Genomic DNA, 23,030 nt, shown 5'->3' with positions numbered 1-23,030 from the left:
AGCAGACAGAAAGACACATTAAAAAAAAAATGAAAGCAGGGCTTTCCTGGTGGCACAGTGGCTAAAGAATCCTCCTGCCAATGCAGGGGACGTGGGTTCGTGCCCTGGTCCAGGAGGATCCCGTGTGCCGCGGAGTGGCTGGGCCCATGGGCCATGGCCACTGGGCCTGCGCATCCGGAGGCTGTGCTCTACAGCGGGGGGAGGGGCGCGGGAGTGAGAGGCCCGCATACCACAAAAAAAAAAAAAAGAGTAGAGCCTCCTCACCGCAACTAGAGAAGGCCTGTGCAGTAATGAAGACCCAACACAGCCAAAAATAAATAAATTAAATTAATTAGAAAAAAAATTGTGAAAACGATAACCACAATGAGCGGCAAAAGGATAAACATGAAGATGTAAAAGAGGACAGCAAAATCATAAAATGTGGGGGAGGGGAGGAGGAAAAATGTAGGGTTTTTTTTAGAATGTGTTTGAGCTTTCATGACTACCAATCTAAAGCAAGTAGATACAGTACTGGCTTAACATACTTGCAAAACAGGGTAACCACAAACCAAAAACATACACTAGATTCACAAAAACGAAAATGAAGAGAACACAAGCATAATACAAAAGAAAACCATCAAACCACAAAAGGAAAAGAAAAAAAAAAGAATACAAAATCAAGGCTTAAATACAAGAAGGTTTAAAATGGCAATAAACACATATCTATCAATAATTACCTTAAATGTCAATGAACTAAATGCTCCAATCAAAAGACACAGTGGCAGATTGGATAATAAAACAAGAGCCTACAATATGCTGCCTACAAGAGACCCACTTTAGAGCAAAGGACACACATAGATTGAAAGTGAGGAGATGAAAAAAGATATTTCATACAAATGGAAATGACGAGAAAGTGGGCGTTGCAATACTCATATCAGACAAAAGGCCATAAAGAAAGATAAAGAGGACACTACATAACGATAAAAGGATCAATACAAGAAGAGGATATTACACTCATTAACATACATGCACCCAATATAGGAGCATCTAAACACATAAAACAAATACTAACAGGGCTTCCCTGGTGGCGCAGTGGTTGAGAGTCCGCCTGCCGATGCAGGGGACATGGGTTCGTGCCCCAGTCCGGGAAGATCCCACCTGCAGCGGAGCAGCTGGGCCCGTGAGCCATGGCCACTGAGCCTGCGCATCCAGAGCCTGTGCTCCGCAACGGGAGAGGCCACAGCAGTGAGAGGCCCGCTTACCACAAAAAAAAAAAAAAAAATACTAACAGACATAAAGGGAGAAATTGACAGGACTACAATAATAGGAGGAGACTTTAACACCCCATTGACATCAGTGGACAATACTTCCAGACAGAAAATCAATAAGGCAACAGAGATCCTAAATGACACAATAGAACAGTAAGACTTAATTGATATTTTCGGTACATTACATCCAAAAAAAACCAGAATACACATTCTTTTCAGGTGTACATGGAACATTCTCAAGGAAAGACCACATACCAGGGTACAAAACAAGCCTCAACCAATTGAAGAGGACAGAAATTATTTCAAGCTCTTTTCTAACCACATCAGCATGAAACTAGAAATCAACCACAGAAAGAGAAACGAGAAAAAAATGGAGACTAAACAACATGCTACTAAAAAACCAACTGGTCAACTATGAAATCAAAGTGGAAATTTAAAAATACCTTGAGACAAATGACAATGAAAACAACCATACAGAATCTGTGGGATGCAGTAAAAGCAGTCTTAAGAGGGAAGTTCATAGCGATACAGGCCTTCCTCAAAAACAAAAACAAGAAAAATCTCAAATAACCTAACCTACCAAGTAAAAGAACTAGAAAAAGAACAAACAAAACCTAAATTCAGCAGAAGGAAGGAAATAATAAAGATCGAGAGGAAACAAATAAAATAGAGATTTAAAAAAATCAATAAAACCAAGAGCTGGTTTTTTGAAAGGGTAAACAAAAATTGACAAACTTTTGGCCAGGCTCACCAAGAAGAAAAGAGAGAGGACCCAAATAAACAAAATTAAAAAAACAAAAGAGGAGGAAAAAACCAACTGATAATGCAGAAATACAAAAAAAAAAAAAAAACCATAAGAGAATACTATGAACAATTATATGCCAATAAATTGGACAACATAGAAGAAATGGACAAGTTTCTAGAATCATACAGCCCATCAAAACTTAATCAAGAAGAAATAGATAATTTGAACAGACCAATCACTAGAAGTGAAATAGAATCTGTAATTTAAAAAAAAAAAAAATCTCCTGGGCTTCCCTGGCAGCACAGTGGTTAAGAATCCACCTGCCAATGCAGGGGACACAGGTTCAAGCCCTGGTCCAGGAAGATCCCACATGCCACGGAGCAACTAAGCCCATGCGCCACAACTGCTGAGCCTGCGTGAGCCACAACTACTGAGCCCATGTGCCACAACTACTGAAGCCCGTGCGCCTAGAACCCGTGCTCCACAACAAGAGAAGCCACTGCAATGAGAAGCCCGCACACTGCAACAAAGAGTAGCCCCCTAAAAAACAAAACAAACAAACAAAAAATAGAAAAATAAAAAAAAAAGGGCTTCCCTGGTGGCACAGTGGTTGAGAGTCCGCCTGCTGATGCGGGGGACACGGGTTCGTGCCCCGGTCCGGGAAGACCCCACATGCCGCGGAGCGGCTGGGCCCGTGAGCCATGGCTGCTAAGCCTGCGCTTCCGGAGCCTGTTGCTCCGCGGCGGGAGAGGCCACAACAGTGAGAGGCCTGCATACCGCAAAAAAAAAAAAAAAAAAAAAAGAGTAGCCCCCACTTGCCACAACTAGAGAAAGCCTGTGTGCAGCAACGAAGACCCAATGCAGCCAAAAATAAATAAATAAATAAATGTATTAAAAAAAAAAAAACCTCCCGGCTTCCCTGGTGGCGCAGTGGTTGAGAGTCCGCCTGCTGATGCAGGGGACACAGGTTCGTGCCCCGGTCCGGGAGGATCCCACATGCCGCGGAGCAGCTGGGCCCATGAGCCATGACCACTGGGCCTGCATGTCCGGAGCCTGTGCTCCGCAACGGGAGGGGCCACAACAGTGAGAGACCTGCGTACCGCAAAAAAAAAAAACCTCACTGCAAACAAAAGTCCAGGACCAGATGGCTTCACTGGGGAATTCTACCAAACATACAAAGAATAACTTATACCGATCCTTCTCAAACTCTTCCAAAAGACTGAAGAGGAGGGAATACTCTCAAGTCATTCTATGAAGCCACCATCACCCTGATACCAAAACCAGACAGACACTACCAAAAAAGAAAATTACAGGCTAGTATCTCTGATGAATACAGATGCAAAAATTCTTAAGAAAATATTAGCAAACCAAATCCAATACATAGAAAGGGTCATACACTACGACCAAGATAGATTCATCCCAGGGTCACAAGGATGGCTCAACACACACAAATCAATGTTATAGACCACATCAACAAAAGAAAAGACAAAAACCACAAGATCGGGAATTCCCTGGCAGGCCAGTGGTTGGGACTTGGCACTTTTACCAGCCAGGGGCCTGGGTTCGATCCCTGGTTTGGGAACTAGGATCCTGCAAACCGCACAGTGCAGCCAAAAGAAAACAAACAAACAAACAAACCACACATGCACACAAGATCATCTCAACAGTTGCAGGAAAAGCATCTGATAAAATTCAACATCCATTCATTTTAAAAACTCTCCCAAAGTCGGTATAGAGGGAACATATCTCAACAATAAAAGCTATTTATGACAAACCCACAACCAACATAATACTCAACGGTGAAAAGCTGAAAGCCTTCCTGATAAAATCTGGAACGAGACAAGGATGCCCACTCTAACCACTTCTATTCAACATAGAACTGGAAGTCCTAGACACAGCAATCAGACAAGAAATAAAAAGTATCCAAATTGGAAGGGAAGAGGTAATTATATGCAGATGACATGACACTATATATAGAAAACCCTAAAGACTCCACACAAAAACTACTAGAACTGATAAACAAATTCAGCAATGTAGCAGGATAGAAGATTAACGTACAGAAATTGGTTGCATTTCTTTACACTAACAATGAAATATCAGAAAAGGAAAGGAAACAAACAATCCCTTTCAAAATCACATCAGGGACTTCCCGGGTGGTCCAGCAGTTAAGACTCCATGCTCTCAATGCAGGGGGCCCAGGTTCAATCCCTGGCCAGGGAACTAGATCCCACATGCTGTAACTAAAGACCTGGCACAGCCAAATAAATAAATAAGTAAATAATTTTTTTTAAATCACATCAAAAAAATACATAAGAATAAACCTGACCAAGGAGGTGAAAAACTTATATACTGAAAACCATAAAACACTGATAAAGGAAATTGAAGATGATTTAAAGAAATGGAAAAATATCCCATACTCTTGGATTGGAAGAATTAATATTGCTAATTAAACCGTTAATTAAAACGGTCATACTACCCAAAGCAATCTACAGATTTAATGCAATCCCTACCAAACTACCCATGACATTTTTCACAGAACTAGAACAAATAATCCTAAAATTTATATGGAACCATAAAAGACCCAGAATTGCCAAAGCAATCCTGAGGAAAAATAACAAAGCAGGAGGCATAACCCTCCCATACTTCAGACAATACTACAAAGCTACAGTAATCAAACAATGTGGTATTGGCACAAAAACAGACATATGGATCAATGGAACAGAATAGAGATCCCAGAAATAAACCCATACACCTACAGTCAATTAATCTTCGACAAAGGAAGCAAGAATACACAATGAGGAAAAGACACTCTCTTCAGAAAGTAGTGTTGGGAAAGTTGGACAGCCCCATATAAATCAATGAAGTTCGAACACACCCTCACACCATACACAAAAATGACTCAAAATGGCTTAAAGACTTAAATATAAGACACGACACCATAAAACTCCTAGAAGAGAACATAGGCAAAACATTCTCTTACATAAATCATACCAATGTTTTCTTAGGTCAGTCTACCAAGGAAATAGAAATAAAAGCAAAAATAAACAAATGGGACCTAATCAAACTTATAAGTTTTTGCACAGCAAAGGAAATCATAAACAAAATGAAAAGACAACCTACAGACTGGGAGAAAATATTTGCAAATGATGCAACCAATAATGGTTTAATTTCCAAAATATACAAACAGCTCATACAACTCAATACCAAAAATAAACCCCACCCAATCAGAAAATAGGCAAAGACCTAAATAGACATTTCTCCAGAGAAGACATACAGACGGCCAATAGGCACAAGAAAAGATGCTCAATATTGCTAATTATTAGAGAAATGCAAATCAAAACTACAGTGAGGCACCACCTCACACTGGTCAGAATGGTCATCATTAAAAAGTCTACAAATAACAAATGCTGGAGAGGGTGTGGAGAAAAGGGAACCCTCCTACACTGTTGGTGGGAATGTAAGTTGGTGCAGCCACTATGGAAAACAGTATGGAGGTTCCTCAAAAAACTAAACATAGAGTTGCCATATGATCCAGTAATCCCACTCCTGGGCATATATCCCAACAAAACTATAATTCAAAAAGATACATGCACCCTTATGTTCACAGCAGCACTCTTTACAATAGCCAAGACATCGAAACAACTTAAATGACCATCGACAGATGAATGAATAAAGAAGATGTGATACACACACACACACACACACACACACACACACACACACACACACACACACACAAAATGGAATATTACGCAGCCATAAAAAAGAATGAAATAGGGCTTCCCTGGTGGTGCAGTGGTTGAGAATCTGCCTGCCAATGCAGGGGACACAGGTTCGGGCCCTGATCTGGGAGGATCCCACATGCCGCGGAGCAACTAGGCCCGTGAGCCACAATCACTGAGCCTGCGCGTCTGGAGCCTGTGCTCCGCCACAAGAGAGGCCGCGATAGTGAGAGGCCCACGCACCGCGATGAAGAGTGGCTCCCACTTGCCACAACTAGAGAAAGCCCTCGCACAGAAACAAAGACCCAACACAGCCATAAATAAATAAATAAATATTTTTTTAAAAAAAAGAATAAAATAATGCCATTTGCAGCTACATGAATGGACCTAGAGATTATCATAAGTGAAGGCAGAGTAAGACAAATACCATATGATATCACTTATATGTGGAATCTAAAATATGACACAAATGAACTTATCTACAAAATAGAAACAGACTCACAGATACAGAGAACAAAGGGGTGCAGGGGAGGGTTGGACTTGGAGTTTGGAACTAGCAGATGCAAACTCTTATATATGGAATGGATAAACAACAGGTCCTATTGTATAGCACAGGGAACTATATTCAATATTCTGTAATAAGCCATAAAGGAAAAGAATATGAAAAACAATATATATATATATAAAGCTACATCACTTCCTTGTACACCAGAAGCTAACACAACATTGTAAATCAACTATACTTCAATTTAAAAAAAGGTGGGGGGACCTTCCTTTGTGGTCCCATGGTAAAGAATCCACCTTCCAATGCAGGGGACGCGGGTTCGATCCCTGGTCAGGGAGCTAAGATCCCACATGCCACGGGTCAACTAAGCCCATGCTCCACAACTACTGAGCTCGCACGCCTCAACAAGAGTCCACGTGCCGCAAACTACAGAGCCCATGCGCTCTGGAGCCTGTGTGCCACAACTAGAGAGAGAAAACCCACACACCACAACTAGAGAGAAGCCCACATGCCGCAATGAAAGATCCTGCCTCAACGAAGATCCCACATGCTGCAACTAAGACCCGACACAGCCAAAAAAAAATAAAGATAAACAAAATAAAATGTTTGTTTAAAAAAAAAAAGAAGTAAAATGAATTCAATGGCAGAGGAAAAAGTTTAAAACTGTCACTGTCTGTAGATGACATGACACTCTACAGAGAAAATCCTGAGGATGACACCCAAAAACAAATGGAACTCATCAGAAAATTCAGTTAAGTTGCAAGATACAAAATTAATCTAAAGAAATCAGTTGCATTTCTATACACTCACAACTATCAGAATGATAAATTAAGAAAACAACTCCATCGACAGTGACATTAACAAAAATAAAATACCTAGGGATACATCTAACCCAGGAGGTAAAAGACCTGTACTCGGAGAACTGGAACTCTGTTGAAAGAAATTGAAGAGGACACAAACAAATGGAGAGACATACCACGCTCACGGATTGGAAGAATTCGTATTGTTAAAATGATTCCACACCCCAAAGCAATCTAGAGATTCAATGCCATTCCTATCAAAATGCCAATGGGATTATTTGGAGAACTAGAAAAAAGAATTCTAAAATGTGTGTGGGAACACAAAAGAACCTGAATAGTCAATACAATCTTAAGAAAGAAGCACAAACGTGGACATATCATGTTCCCTGATTTCGAACTATACTACAAGCCCGGAAACATCAAGACAGTATGGTATTGGCACAAAAGAAATACACATAGACCCATGGAACAGAACTGAGAGCCCAGAAACAAACCCATTATGTATGGTGAACTCACCTATGAAAAAGGAGGTGAGATATACAATGGGGAAAAGATAACCTCTTCAATAAATCTTGTTGGGAAAACTGGACTGCAACATGCACAGGAATCTATTTGGAACACTTTCTCATACCATCTACAAAAATAACCTCAAAATGAATCAAATACTTCAACGTAAGACCTGAAGCTATAAAACTCCTAGAAGAAAACATAGGCAGTATGTTCTTTGACATCAGTCTGAGCAATATTTTTTGGATCTGTCTCCTCAAGCAAGGGAAACAAAAGCAAAATAAACGAATGGGATCCCACCTAAAAGAAAAGCTTTTCAACAGCAAAGAAATCATCCACAAAATGAAAAGGCAGCCTACTGAACGTGAGAAAATATTTGCAAACAATACATCGGAAAAGGGGTTTATATCCAAAACGGACGAAGAATTCATGCAATGCAACGTCTAAAAGACTAAAACCCAAGTAAAAAATTGGCAGAAGATCGAACATTTTCCCAAAGAATATATACAGATGGCCAACACATACATGACTACATAGTCAACATCACTTATCATCAGGGAAATGCATACCAAAACAACAATGAAATTACCACCTCACACCTGAAAAAATGGTTATCATCCAAAAGGCAACCAATAAGAAGTTGGTGAGGGGGCTTCCCTGGTGGCGCAGTGGTTGAGAATCTGCCTGTCAATGCAGGGGACACGGGTTTGAGCCCTGGTCTGGGAAGATCCCACATGCTGCGGAGCAACTAGGCCCGTGAGCCACAATTACTGAGCCTGTGCTCTGCAACAAGAGAGGCCGCGATAGTGTGAGGCCCGCGCACCGCGATGAAGAGTGGCCCCCACTTGCCGCAACTAGAGAAAGCCCTCACACGGAAATGAAGACCCAACACAGCCATAAATTAATTAATTAATTTAAAAAAAAAAAGTTGGCGAGGATGTGGAGAAAAGGGAACCCTCAGACACTTTTGTTGGGAATGTGCATTAGTACAGCCACTACGGAAAACATTATGGCGGCTCCTCAAGAAATTAAAAATAGAACTATCATATGATGCAGGAATTACACTTGGGGGTATCTTTCTGAAGGAAACAAAAACACAAATTCAAAAAGATATACACACCCCTATGTTCATGGCAGCTGTACTGACAATAGCCAAGATATGGAAGCCACCAAAGTATCCATCAATTGGCAAATGGGTAAGAAAGATTTCATGTACATATTTACACACACCCAGTGGAATATGACTCAGCCAATAAAAGAGAATGAAATCTTATGACAACATGAATGGACCTAGAGGGTATTATGCTGAGATATGTCATACAGAGAGAGCTAACTTATGATGTCACTCCTATGTAGAATACAAAACAAAAGAACAAGCACAACAAAACAGAAATGGACTCACAGATCCCAAGAACATGCTGGTGGTTGCCAGAGGGGAGGTGGCTGGGGGCATGAGCGCAGTATGTGAGAAAGATTAAGGGGTACAAACTTCCAGTTATAAAACAAATGTCATGGGGATGTAACATACAGCATAGGGAATAGAGTCCATGATACTGTAACAACATTGTATGGTGACATGTAACTGGACTTATCTTGGTGATCATTTTGTGATGTATAAAACTATCAAGTCACTATGTGTTATACCAGAAAACTAATATAATATTGCCCATCAATTATACGTCAATTTAAAAAAAAAGAAGACATATTATCTTAAAAAAGATTGTAGTGAGATAAAAAGCAGATGTCAGATGAAACTCTGAAATGATGCGGGTTGAAAGGACAATGTCCGCTGAAGTTCCACTCTCAAGTGGCCCAGACAAATTGAGGACTGGGTTTCCCTGGTGGCTCAGTGGTTGAGAGTCCGCCTGCCAATGCAGGGGACGCGGGTTCGTGCCCCGGTCCGGGAGGATCCCGCATGCCACGGAGCGGCTGGGCCCGTGAGCCATGGCCGCTGAGCCTGCGCGTCTGGAGCCTGTGCTCCACAACGGGAGAGGCCACAACAGTGAGAGGCCCGCGTACCGGGAAAAAAAAAAAAAAAAAAATTGAGGACTGAAGACGAGCAGCCATGTGATACTACTCGAATGTTTGTTTCTTTGTTTAAATAGACTTTATTTTTTTAAAGAAGTTTTGAGTTCACGGCAGAATTGGGCAGAGTACAGAGAGGTCCCACATATGCCCTGCTCTGCTGTTGCTGCTCCCCCTGTCCCCATCCCCACAGGTGCTCAGAGCCCCCCGCTCCCTGACTATCCAACGACATTGTGTGTGTCAGTCACTATCAATGAATCTACATGGACACCTTCACCGGGGTCCAGAGTTTATATTAGGATTCACTCCTGGTGTGGTACATTCTATGGGTTTTGACAAATGTATTTCACCATGAATGAATGTATCGCACTGAATAGCTTCACCGCCTTAAAAAGCCTCTGTGCTCGACTTATTTATCAGCCCTCACCCCTCAACCCCGCCACAAACCCCTGGCGCTGCAATGGTCTTCTCACCCTTTCCATGGTTTGCCTTTTCCCAAATATCATATGTAGTTGGTACCCTAAGGTATGCCAGTTTTCCAGATTGGCTTCTTTCAGTGAGTAATATGCATTTCAGGTGCCCCATCTGTCTCTCCATGGCTCCATATCTCTCTCTTGTCTTTTCAGTGCTGAAGAACATTCTGTTGCACGGATGTAGCCCAGTCTATGTGTCCATTCACCTCCTAAAGGACATCTTGGTTGCTTCCAAGTTCTGGCAGTTCTGAATAAAGCTGCCCTAAACATCCTGGTGCAGGTTTCTGAGTAGATGTAAGCAATCGACTCATTTGGGTCCACTGATACCAAAAATTCTGAGGGCTGGATCATAGGGTAAGAATGTGTTTCATGGGCTTCCCTGGTGGTGCAGTGGTTACGAATCTGCCTGCCAACGCAGGGGACATGGGTTCGAGCCCTGGTCCGGGAAGATCCCACATGCTGCAGAGCAACTAAGCCCGTGCGCCACAACTACTGAGCCTGCGCGCTAGAGCCTGTGAGCCACAGCTGCTGAGCCCGTGTGCCACAACTACTGAGGCCCACACGCCTACAGCCCGTGCTCCGCAACAAGAGAAGCCACCGCAGTGAGAGGCCCGCGCACCGCAACGAAGAGTAGCCCCCGCTCGCCGCAACTAGAGAAAAGCCCGCGCGCAGCAGCGAAGACCCAACACAGCCAAAAATAAATAATAAATTTAAAAAATAAAAAAAAGAATGTGTTTCATTCTCACAGTTTCTGAAGATGGTAGCTGAGAGCATGTCAGCATACTGAAGAATCAAGCCAAGGAAGGAGGTAGAATTCAAAGATGCTGACAAGAAAAATGTCACCGAGACAAAACCATACCTCCACCCTCTTAGAGTTGACAGCTGGTCCTGAGAACTAAATGGAGACAGATTCACAGGCGAGAAGCATACACATTTATTTCCCATAAGATTTACAAGACACAGGGTGCCCCACTACAGAAATGAAGACAGACCCAGAGAAGTGGCAAAACCTAAATGCTTTTCTGTTGTGTTGAACAAAGAGAGGCGATTGTGGAAAAGGAAGTACACTGTGTGGGGAAGTGAAGGAGTATGAGAATTACGTTTAACAAACTCCATTTGTACAGAATTCTCTCATTCTCCACTTTCTTCCCTTGACGGTAACAATGTCGCTCTCCTTCCAGCAGAGGGAGGACGTCTTCCATGGCGGCAGGAGTGGGGGTTGGGGGGGAGGATATGTTCTCTCCTGCTTTGGGGAAGAAAGAGCAGAAAGGTCCCCGCGCCCTTCTTTGCACCTATTGGGTTGGCCCAAAAGTTCGTTCGGGTTTTTCTGTAACATCCATATTTTGGGAAATTTGATCATTTGTTTTTGCTGTTGTTGGTTTTTTTTTAAAGTGTCCATAGCTCAAAACAATATTCTGGTTTCCTTTACATCTAAGTTCTTTATCTGGGATTTGGCTTCTGACAGGAGGAGGGACACATCTTCCTGACCTGATGGGGCCGGTTAGGCAGGGAAGGATAAGATGGGTGCGGGCCCATGCCTGTTCTTTTCTCATGTGTTGGGAAGACGATTCTGCTCTTGCCAGATAGGACCTAATTTCTCCATGAACGATCTGGCAAGATACCAGATGAAAAGAGGAAGAGCAAAGGTCAAGAGATCACGGAGAAGACTGCTGATAGATGCTGCAGTCTTCTGAGCAATGATTTCCTCAAAGGCACATGCACATCCCTGGTCTCTTCTTCTCAGTGGAGTTCTCACCCCTATTCAGCAGGTCTCTTGGGGGTTAATGGAATGGGGGTGTCCACAGCAGGAGCGGGAGTCCATGACTAGATGGTGGTGTCCACAGCAGGACTGGAGGGTCCATGGTGGGCTGGAGGCCATGCGGCAGGCATGAGTGCCTGTCCACACATCATGGTCGTAGGCCCACACATAGTGCACCTATTGATGTGGTAGAAAGTGCAGTGGTCCAGGGGCCAGTCTAGCCTATTGAGGGTGCCCAGCCCCAAGCAGGTGTATGACCACTGAGCAGTAAGCACAGAGCATATACAGGGTGCCCTGGCCGTGCTCCCACACTCCCAGGGAGGATAGCTCGGCATGGTCCCTGGAAAGACTGGGAGGTCAGCCAGCAGCATTTCCCCCCATCAAGTGCATGAAACAAAAGATGCCTCTGTGCAGAAAGACAGAACATCGCTAACCTGACTGCTGTCCTGAGGAAGGTCAGTAGGCATGGATGGCCCTTGGTCAGCGTCTGGGAATTGGGCTGCGGTATGGGTTGAATGGGCCCCCTCCAAAAGTTATGTCCACATCCTGGCCCCCCAGAACCTGGGAATGGGACCTTGTTTGGAAATAGGATCTAAAGACGCTATTTACGGATCTGGAGATGAGTTTATCCCGGATGAGCGTGGCCCTGAATCCAGTGACAGGTGTCCTTAGAAGAGACAGAAGAGGACAGACACAGGACAAGACTCGTGAAGATGGAGACGGATGTGGCCACGAGCCCAGGGACGCCTGGAACCTCCAAAGGCTGGAAAAGCCAGGAAGCCTCCTCCCCTGGGGCCTCGGGAGGGAGCTCAGCCCTGAGCCGCCTTGATCTCAGACTTCTGGTCTCCAGAACAGAGAGGATCGGTTTTTGCTGTTCTGAGGCTCCATTTGTGGTCATTTGTCATGGCCGCCCCAGGAAGCTACCACAGCTGGGGAACGGCTCCCTGCTTTTATCTAAACCTCCCTCCCGTTAGGGGCGGCCCCTGCACCTACGCCGTTTGCACAAACCATGTGTTTCATGCTGAACACTGGTTCTCCTTCTGGGCACTGGCATTTTGGAGGCTGAGAGCAGACGATGCCAGGTGACCAGCCCCAGCTGGGGGCCAAGTCCCTAATGAGCTTCCCTGGGGGAAAATGTCATGGTTTTACCCTTCCTCACTGGGGGAAGAGATACTCTCAAGACCCTCGAGTGAAGGAGGGGGCATGAGGAAGCCAGCACAGGGATCCCGCCATGCACCCCTACTGTGTGCTGTGACCCATCTTAGCCTTGAGCATACGAGCCTCCCAGCAAGTCCCCGAAAGTGAAGGTGGCCCCGCAGACCTCACTCCTTCCCTCCACGTCTAGTAGGTGGAAGAACCACTTCCTGCCATTCTGGGGGCGGTTCTAGGGTTTTGCGGGCTGAGCCCCTGTCTATGCCCCGCTTCCCCAACAACAGCCACCAGAACAAGCTGTTTGCCCTGTTGTCTGAATGCCCCTCCGCCAATATTCTCAGGAAAGAATTCAGGGGCGTTCACAGCAGTATCTGCAGGCAGCTCTGCACCTGCACCCACGTTCGCATCTTCTCTGTAAACACACTGAGAGCCTTCCCTGACCTCGTGCGTACCCCCTGCTGACCGCCACCGCCTGCCAGCCACAGGCCCCGACCTCAGGTGCCACACCAACTGCCTCCCCATCTGTAAGGGGATAGTAGCCTCTGCCAGTGGGGTGAGCGGAGGGCACACCTACAGCCACAGCACTGGCTCCGTGGATGGCACGGCCCCTCGTGGGCCTGGACCATTTGCTCTCCCCCCTGCCCCCCGCCTGACACACAGTCACGACATGGTGACACTGGCTGCGCGGCGTCCAGGCAGGAGGGGGTCCAGAGGCAGCACCTGGAACCACATCAGATGTGCCTTTCCATGTGCCGTGGACACACAGGGTGTTAGGACTTTGTGTCTAGAAAATAATCCGAGCCCACTAGAAGCTGATCTGTGTATGTGGACTTGAAATCCACAGGCAGGGGTTCTCTCTGGACACTGGCTTGGAAGCTTCTGCACAGGTGCTGGCCACACCAGTGCCTCCTGCCGGAGCCCTCCAGACCTCCTCCCTGGCGGGCACGGCAGAACCCACACCCCACAGGCTCCCTGACAACAGCCGGAGGCGCCAACACTGGCAAGGCCTGGTGGTCACTCCACCAGCACCGCTCAGCCCCTCCTCCCCAGTGACCAGGACAAGGAAGGCCGGGGAGTCCAAGGCCCAGCACGGGTGAAGCTCGACCCACCGCCTCCACGGGACCCCCAGCCCTGCTTACTCAGGCCCACCAGCTGCACCTCCTGGTGTCCGAGTCCCCCTGCACTGACCCACATTCCTGGTGTGGACATCCACGTACACAAGCTGCCCCATGTCCTCTTCCCACACAGGATACCCCTCCATCCCTGCTTCTCCCTGACGACAGCCTGCACCTCACATGTCCTGGGAAGGAAGGAGGTCAGCCTGTCCCACCTGCCTCCGAGGGGCCCAGACGCAGGGCTCAGGGGCTGCTGGGCCTTGGAGTCCAGACACTTCCAGAGGTGGGATGAACCTACCACTGCCCGCTGAAGCTTCCCCGTCCATGATTCAGGAGACAGGAGGACCCACCAAACCGAGCCCGTCCCCAGGCTCTACTGCAAATCTGCTTAGATCCGCTCTCCTGATCCTGAAGACAGACCTGTGGGAAACGGGACCTGCGATTCCCCTAAAGACGATGTTCTGTGCAATTTCCACAAGACCCCTTTCTACTCTGTTCTGGGCAACTTACTAGTCAATCCATGCTGCCATCACCTTTTGAACAGACTGAGAAGCTGAGGCTCCGAGAAGCCAAGTTACCCGCCCAGAAGCACAGACATGGGGCCACAGAGTGGGCTCTGCACCCGCCGCCCGCCCAGGGGGACTGCCTGTTCCCGGCAGGCTCCACGTCCCCCCCTGAGGGGAAGAGCTCACGGAGCCTCCTCTTAGGGGATCAGCTTTGCAAAACCTCTCCTTCAGCAGGATTCATGTTACAAAACTTCCTTTTACCAGGATTTGTCTTCCAATCCTGTTTTGGGAGTCACCTGGGAGGCTTGTCTCCCCGAGCGGGGTCAGTCTCATGTCACCAGGGCAGCTTTCTTGGGTCACACTCACCACTGCTCGTCCACTCCCAACGCAGACCCAGAAAGGCCCCCTGGGCCCCGAGCCCCATGGCTCTGCGTGGGCGCCCACTCCCCTCCTGCCTGTTCCGTCCCTCTGGTGTCCCCGACAGGGTCACCAGGAATTCCCACCTGCCTGGGGCAGGCTGCACCCTCTGTCCCAGGCGGGGGGGTGCCTCCGTGGTGTCAGGTGGAAGAAACAAGAGGTACCCATGGGGCCTCCCTCACGCAGCACAGCAGCCAGCACCCACCTACTGACCTCGTTGCTCTAGACGGGCCCGGGCAGAGGTTCAGACACCAGCAGCCTCTCCTGGTTCTCATCTCATCCCAGCAGTGTCCATGGTGTCCACGGGGGAGTCGCTAAGCAACTCCGTGCCGGCTGCAAAGAGAGGACGCTAGCTCACACGCCCCCCCCAGGGCACAGGAGGCTCTCTCCGGCAGGCATCTCCCAGGATATGGAGCTCACCTGGGCAAGTACCCAGCAGCCCGCGGGGCTCACGTGGGCAGGCACATTCAAGAGCATGGGATTCACCTGGGCAGCCCCCTCCCAGGGCACAGGGCCCACCTGTGCAGGCACCTCCCAGGATATGGAGCTCACCTGGGCAGGCACCCAGCAGCCCACAGGGCCCACCTGGGCAGGCACCCCCGCAGGGCTGGGCACACAGGAACTGCGCCCATAGCCCTCGAAGCAAAGCACCCCAGCCCCACCTGTCCGTCAGAGCTGACCCTGAGCAGCTCAGAGAAGGGCCTGAACTAACACACAGCAGCTCCTGGACATGTCTGCGACCCTGGGCTTCACTCTGTGCAGCCTCCTTCCACTGGCTCTTCCAGAGGCTTCCACTGCACCCAGGCACCAGGCCTCTGTCTCCGCCCACCAGCCCTCCTCTCCCTGACACCTAGATCCCTCTTGTGAGGAGAGGGTCTTCTTGCAGTTGCCTCCCACTCATGGGTCAGTTAAAAGGATTAGAAAACAAGCCGAAGTCACAGCCCCATGTCCATCCTGACCCTCAGGACCTCACACCTGTTCCTTGGACCTGGCTGGTGCAGCAAGGCCCATTTTCTGCAACTGTGAGCCCCTGATGGGCAAGGATTGGCCGATCTGGGCAGCCTGAGTCAGCCAGCCAGCCCTTCCCAGGTGTGCCTGGATCAAGGTCTGGAAACACCCTCCCAGGCAGCAAGAGCGCTTGCAGTTGCTCCTCAGGCCACGCTCCCTGCCCTGTCAGCGGCTGCGGGGCTGGGCTGGTGGTTGGGAGTGAGGGGCCATGCCGTGTGGATGGCCCAGTCTGAATGGGCCTCTGCCGGACCTTTTGCAGGAGTTGCCGGGCTGCCACCCGTTAAAGAGGATGTGTTACCTGTACCTGCTGTTGTAAGTTCTCCCCAGGCAGTGGGGTCCAGGAGCGGAGGGGTAGCTCAGGTAGGTAAATGGAAACTTCCAGAAGAGCACCCAGACCAGGACCACCCGACCATCCCATGTGGCCTGCAACTCGGCATGCGTGCTGTCACTGGCATGGCTCCAAGCACTTTCCTCCATCCTCATCCAGGATGACTTCATCTCAGATCCTTCACTCATTCCACAAAGACCCTTCTTTCAGAAGATGTCCCTGGGCTTCCCTGGTGGCGCAGTGGTTGAGAGTCTGCCTGCTGATGCAGGGGACACGGGTTCGTGCCCCAGTCAGGGAAGATCCCACGTGCCGCGGAGCGGCTGGGCCCGTGAGCCATGGCCGCTGAGCCTGCGCATCTGGAGCCTGTGCTCCGCAACGGGAGAGGCCACAACAGTGAGAGGCCCGTGTACTGCAAAGAAAAAGAAAAAAAAAAAAGAAAATGTCCCTTTGTACATTCTAGGGGACACATCTTTTGGGGCCACCATTCAACCCACTATGTTTGTATAAAATAACCCTCGAATTTTAGGAGATGGCTGAGGTCCCATATAGACTGGCACTGGCAGCAGCCATGTGAGTGGGGGTCTGGGGAGAATGAGGACCCTGGAAATAAGATGGGGTGGGTCAAGCCCTCTGTGGGAGGAGCAGCCAGGCTACTTCCCAGCTTACCTTTTGTATTTTCACTTAGATTGTGGGGCAGTGTCGGCCTTGCCTCTGGGTTTTGCTTTTAAGAAGTCGGATTATCAGTCTTTCTGTGTGGTTTCTCAATTTATGACATATTTAGAAAGGTATTCCCTATTCTGATAACATAAAAATTATTATCCCTCAAGTTCTTCTACAACTGTTTTTTGGTTTTGCATCTTTGGTCCAGCTGGCGTGTGTGTGTGTGTGTGTATCAGGTGTGAGATAGGAGGCTTTTTTCCTAGATGACCACCTAATTTTCTCAATACCAGTCGATGAAAGATCCCTCTTTTCCCAGCTATCTGCAATATTAATCTTCTACTAATCACGTAGGTTTTGGGGTCTATTCTGGCATTTTAATTTTTTTTGTTGTTAATCTGTCTGAGAATCCATGCGTCAGTGCCATTCACACCTGTGAGATCTTTGAATCAGGAGGCAACTAAGAAGTCATAGGCTAGTTGGCAGTGTTTTTCTTAGCGGCACACGAACCAGTGATGCACCTTATAATACACAGTGTCCTAGATTCAACAAAATGGTAATAATTGTGGCTTTAAAATATTGTTTACCTCCTGGTAGGCCTTATCACACCTCATTGCTCAGTGGAAGCACGGAGTCCTAACCACTGGACCGCAGGGAATTCCCTGAATGGGTTTTTAATTAGGATTTCATTAGATGATAGACTAATGAGAAGTGACATTTATATGACATTAAATCTTACCTTTAAGAACATTGTGTGTCTTCACAATGATCCAAGTACTTGTATGTGTGTATATCGCTCAAGAGAATGTTGAAGTTTCTTTTATTTTCATTCTGTAAATATTGGGCGTCTACGTTGGAGATACATCATAAACACAGCAGACCAAAGTCTCCTGCCCTCAGATTTTTGCACACCCTGAGATCAGATATTCTACTGTGTCATCTTCCAGTTTATCTTGCCTTTCACATTTAGATCCACAATTCACTTGCAATTGATTTTTGTTTGATTTCATTCCATCTAGATTGTCAGCTGATGAAGCACCATTTACTGAAAATCTACTTCGCTGTTCACCAGTAGTAATCCTGTAATAAAGCAAGTGCTCATATATGAGTAGGTCTAGGTATATTTCAAAGATAGAATCAGCTTTATTTTTCTTCAATTCACATCTGGAGTTTGTGAAAAAGGAAGGAGCCAAGAATGATGCCATTGTTTGGGCCTGAGAAACAGAGGAGGGGTCAACTATGGGGGAAGGAATCTGGAGGAACAGAGTGGAAGCAGAAAGTCATGGCTTTGGACATAGCTGAGGTGGAGGCATCTCTTAGACATCACAGTGAAAATGTAGGGTAGGCAGGTAGAGATAAAAGTATCAAATTATATCTCTGAGAACCATTACCTTTACAAAATTAAAATCTTAATGTTTTTTTGCTTTCAACTTTTGCTGAAATTAAAAATTGTTTCTTTTTAGTTCTTTGATAATTGGTCATTTTAACCATTTTAAGTGTATATTTCAGGGGCATTAATTACATTCACAATGTTCTGCAACCATCACTATTTCCAAAACTTTGTCATCACGCCAAACAAAACTCTGTACCCATTATGCAATCACTCCAGTTCCCTCCTCCTAGCCCCTTGCAACCACTAATCTTTCTGTCTCTAAGCATTCTCCTTTCCTAGATATTTGTCCTTTTGTATCCAACTTCTTTCATTGAGCATGTTTGGTTTTTTTGTTTGTTTTTTTTGTTTGTTTTTTGCGGTACGCTGGCCTCTCACTGTTGTGGCCTCTCCCGTTGCGGAGCACAGGCTCCAGACGCGCAGGCTCAGCAGCCATGGCTCACGGGCCCAGCCGCTCCACGGCACGTGGGATCTTCCCAGCCCGGGGCACGAACCCGTGTCCCCTGTATCGGCAGGCGGACTCTCAACCACTGCGCCACCTGGGAAGCCCCACTGAGCATGTTTTTAAAGCTTATGCATGTTACAGCATGTATCGTAACTTCATTACTTTTTATGGCTGAATGATATTCCATTGTAAGTACAGTTGACCTTTGAACAATACAGGGGTGAGAAGCACTGACCCTCCATGCCAAAAATCTGTGTAAAGTTTACAGTCAGCCTTCTGCATCCTTGGTTTCACATCCATGAATTTAACAACCACAGACCAGGTAGTAGTATGTATTTATTGAAAAAAATCTAAGTATAAGTGGACCCATGCAGTTCAAACCCATGTTGTTCAAGGGTCAACTGTACATAACACATTTCGTTTATCCATTCATCTACTGATAAACACTTGACTTGTTTCTACCTTTTCGCTATTGTGAATAATGCTGCTATGACATTTATGTATCAGTACACGTATCTGTTTGAATCCCTGTTTGCCGTTCTTTTAGGTATAGACCTAGGAGTAGAATTGCCAGGTCATATGGTAATTTTAACGTTTTGAGGAACCACCAAACTTTTCCACAGTGGCTGCATCATGTTACATTCTCACCAGCAAGGTACAGGGTTCCAGTATCTCCACATTCTCCCCAAGACTTGTTAATTCTCTCTAATCTTGTTATTTTCTGTTGTTGCTGCTTTTTAAATTATAGTTATCTTAGATGTGGGGTGGTTTCTCATTGTGGTTTTGATTTGTATTTCTCTAATGACTAATGATGTTAAGTGACTTTTTATGAGCTTAGTATAACATGCAATAAAACTTAATTTAAGGGTATAGCTTTATGACTTCTGAAAAATATATACACCCATGTAACAACCACCACAATCAAGATACAGAATATTTTCATCACCCAGAATATTCCCTTGTCCCATTCCCAACCATTTCCATCAGCACCAGGCAACCAATGGTCTGCTTGTCTCCAGAGATTAGATCTACATGCACTCCTATGTTCATAGCAGCACTATTTACAATAGTCAAGACATGGAAGCAACCTAAATGTCCATCAACAGATAAATGGATAAAGAAGATGTGTGTGTGTATGTATGTGTGTGTATATATATATATATATACATATATATATATATAAAACAATAGAATATATTGTCTATATATATATATAAGTTTATATATATATATATAAACAATAGAATACTACTCAGCTATAAAAAAGAACGAAATAATGCCATTTGCAGCAAAATGGATGGACCTAGAGGTTATTATACTAAGTGAAGTAAGCGAGACAGAGAAACACAAATATCATATGATATTGTTTATATGTGGAATCTAAAAAAAAAAAAAGATACAAATGAACTTATCTACAAAAAAGAAACAGACTCACAGACATAGAAAACAAACTTATGATTACTAGAGGGGAAAGGGGGAGGAAGGATAAATTAGGAGTTTGAGATTAGCAGATATAAACTAACATACATAAAAATAGACAAACAAGGTCTTACTATATAGCACAGGGAACTATATTCAGTATCTTGTAGTAAACCATGGTGAAAAAGAATATGAAAAATATATATATTACTTAAAAGGATATATAAAAAAGAATTCTAAAAAGAAAATATAAATAACTGAATTGCTTTGATGTACACCAGAAACAAAACATTACTTTACTTTAGTTAATCAACTATACTTTAGTTAAAAAAAAGAAATGCTGATACATGATCTATCGATGAACCTTGAAGACCTTATGCTAAGTGAAATACACCAGACACAAAAGGAAAACTATTGAATGATTCTACTTATATGAGGTACCTAAAAAAGAGATAGAAAATAGTATAGGGGTTACTGGGGAGAGGAGGGAGGGGGATGGGGAGTTATTGTTTAATGGATACAGAATTTCAGTTTGAGATGATGAAAAAGTTCTGGAGGTGGACAGTGGTGATGGTTGCAGAACAATGTGTATGTACTTAATGCCACTGAACCGTACACCTAAAATGGTGTAGACATGTACTCAGATCAGTGCTGCTCAGAGTGAAAAGAATGAACATGTCAGAGGCAATGCCTCGGAGGTTCAGAGACAGCAACGATCCCCCAGGCAGAGGCAGTCAGGGCAGCAGGCCTTTGGAACTTAAAACACCTAAGAATGGGGAGGCGGGCAGGGGTGGGGTGAGGGGGGTGAGTGCATTTTAAGGAGAGAGAAGAGTGAAACAAAAGCAGAGAGGAGAGGAAAGAGCCTTGCATAGTTGCTGCCCCAGAGGAAGGTGGCAGGTCTAGCGCGGGCCTTCTCCGAGCACTTTTCGGCTGGGGTTACGGGCTAGAATTGTTTCCACCACTGCGGGGTCCATTGTCGGGCTAGTGGTGTTCGTCTCATCACAATACAAATAATTTTCAAAAGGTGCTAAACATCACCTCTTCTCACTCAGAAGGACAAGGAAGCTGCTCAGAACATTTTTTTTTAAGTCATTCTTCACTCAACACTTGCTTTTGGTGAGAATCTGCTGATTAACCCTGTCCTCCTCCCCAGGGCCATTTATCTTCTACTACTTATCTGACCTTGTCAAGCTTTGGTTCCCCCACTAAAGGAATTTCAAACATAAGACAGCAGCTGGACAGAGATTTTGTTGGATGGAGAGCCTTCCTGAAGTGCTTGGCCTTGAAAATCTTTATCTACAGATAACAAACTTGGCTGAGTGAGATGCTTTTGGAGGAAGTCACTTTAACAGCTGTACACTTAACGCCATTCCCTGGGCAAATCCCAGCCTGGGGGCCCCACGCTCCCTCCCCGTAGCAAGTAGTTACAGTCAGCATGGACTACAGCTTAAAAGGTGTCTGCCATGTCCTGAAAGCCGTTCTTGGGGGGGGGGCGCTCTTGCCAGGCCCCCTCCTGAGTACAGCTGTGCAGAAGCGCTCCAGCCTACCCCCTAGAGGCCCTGGGGATGCCAGAACTCTGTGTTCTCACAATGTTTATCCCTTGTTCACCATCCCAGAAGGAACCTCCACTGCCTCTCCTGCTGTGCTCTCCCTCCACCCTGCTCTGATTCTCCTCCCCAGTAAACACCCCTCTCCTCTCCAGAGCCTAAACCCCTCTACTATGGGGCTCACAAAGCCCTCCACACCCTCAGCCCTTACCTCCTGCAGTAGATGACACCTAGCTCCCCTGCCCCTAAGGGCTCGGCTTCCCCACGGCCCTCCCCAGCACTGGCTGCTCATTTTCTCACAGTCCGCTAGCTCAGGGTCAGGAGGTGGGGTCACCAGCCTCCCTGCTCCCCAAGGCCACATCCATTTCCCCTCCACTCTCCGAGGTTTAAGCCAGACCTCAACCCATGCCCACCTCCCTCCTGGTCACTCCCCTTACTTACCGAAGACTTTGGCAGCCTTTCTCACAGCCTTCTCTCCACCCGACTGCCACCACCATCCAAGGTGGCCTCTGTGGCCCATCCATCCCACACCCTGGGCTCTCCGTCCCTTGACTTCATCTCCAAATACCTTCCCCTCCACTCCATTTCAGCCACAGCTTCCCATGGGCAGAACGTCTGAGATCCGGAACCCACACACCTGTACCCGCGTGTCATACTCTCCCAACCTTCCGGCCCATCCATCCAGTTACTCCCATCACATTAGCGCTCATTCCTCAGCAAGGCCTCAAATCCATTCATTTCTCCAATTTCTCCCAGTCTACCAGCCCCCTCTGGCCTTACGTCACTCACTCCCTACCCTGCTTGAACTGCGGGCTCCGTCTCTTCAGTTACTCTCTTGTTCAACTCCTCAACATCACCACTGTCTTTCTAACCCCAACCCTGGACAAGTCGAACAGCCTTTTTCTGTGCAAATCTCATGATGGAGAAAAGCACACAGCCTAGGAGAGTGGGGCCTCCAGATCAATGGCCACACATCTCAGCTGGGTCCTCTACGCTGACCACAGTTCTCTGTCCTAGTGCCATGGGGCCCACCCTGGGGAGCACAGCACTCCTCTGACCGAAACCTGATCCATTCTCTCCAGCTCCTCGGCGGCCTTGAGCCACATTTCCTGCTCTCGTCCTCCTACATGGACGACCTTTCCCCGGACCGAGAAACTTCAAGCAGCATCTAAACAAATGAAAGTACTCCGGTCTCTCTCATCTGAAAAGTACATAAATAAGTCTCTCTTGAGCACATCCCCCTCCACCCACTGCCCCATCTCT

Source organism: Grampus griseus (genome assembly GCF_964374135.1).
Source record: "Grampus griseus genome assembly, chromosome: 20".
In the NCBI taxonomy this organism is placed as follows: domain Eukaryota; kingdom Metazoa; phylum Chordata; class Mammalia; order Artiodactyla; family Delphinidae; genus Grampus; species Grampus griseus.
This window is presented reverse-complemented; position numbering follows the sequence as displayed.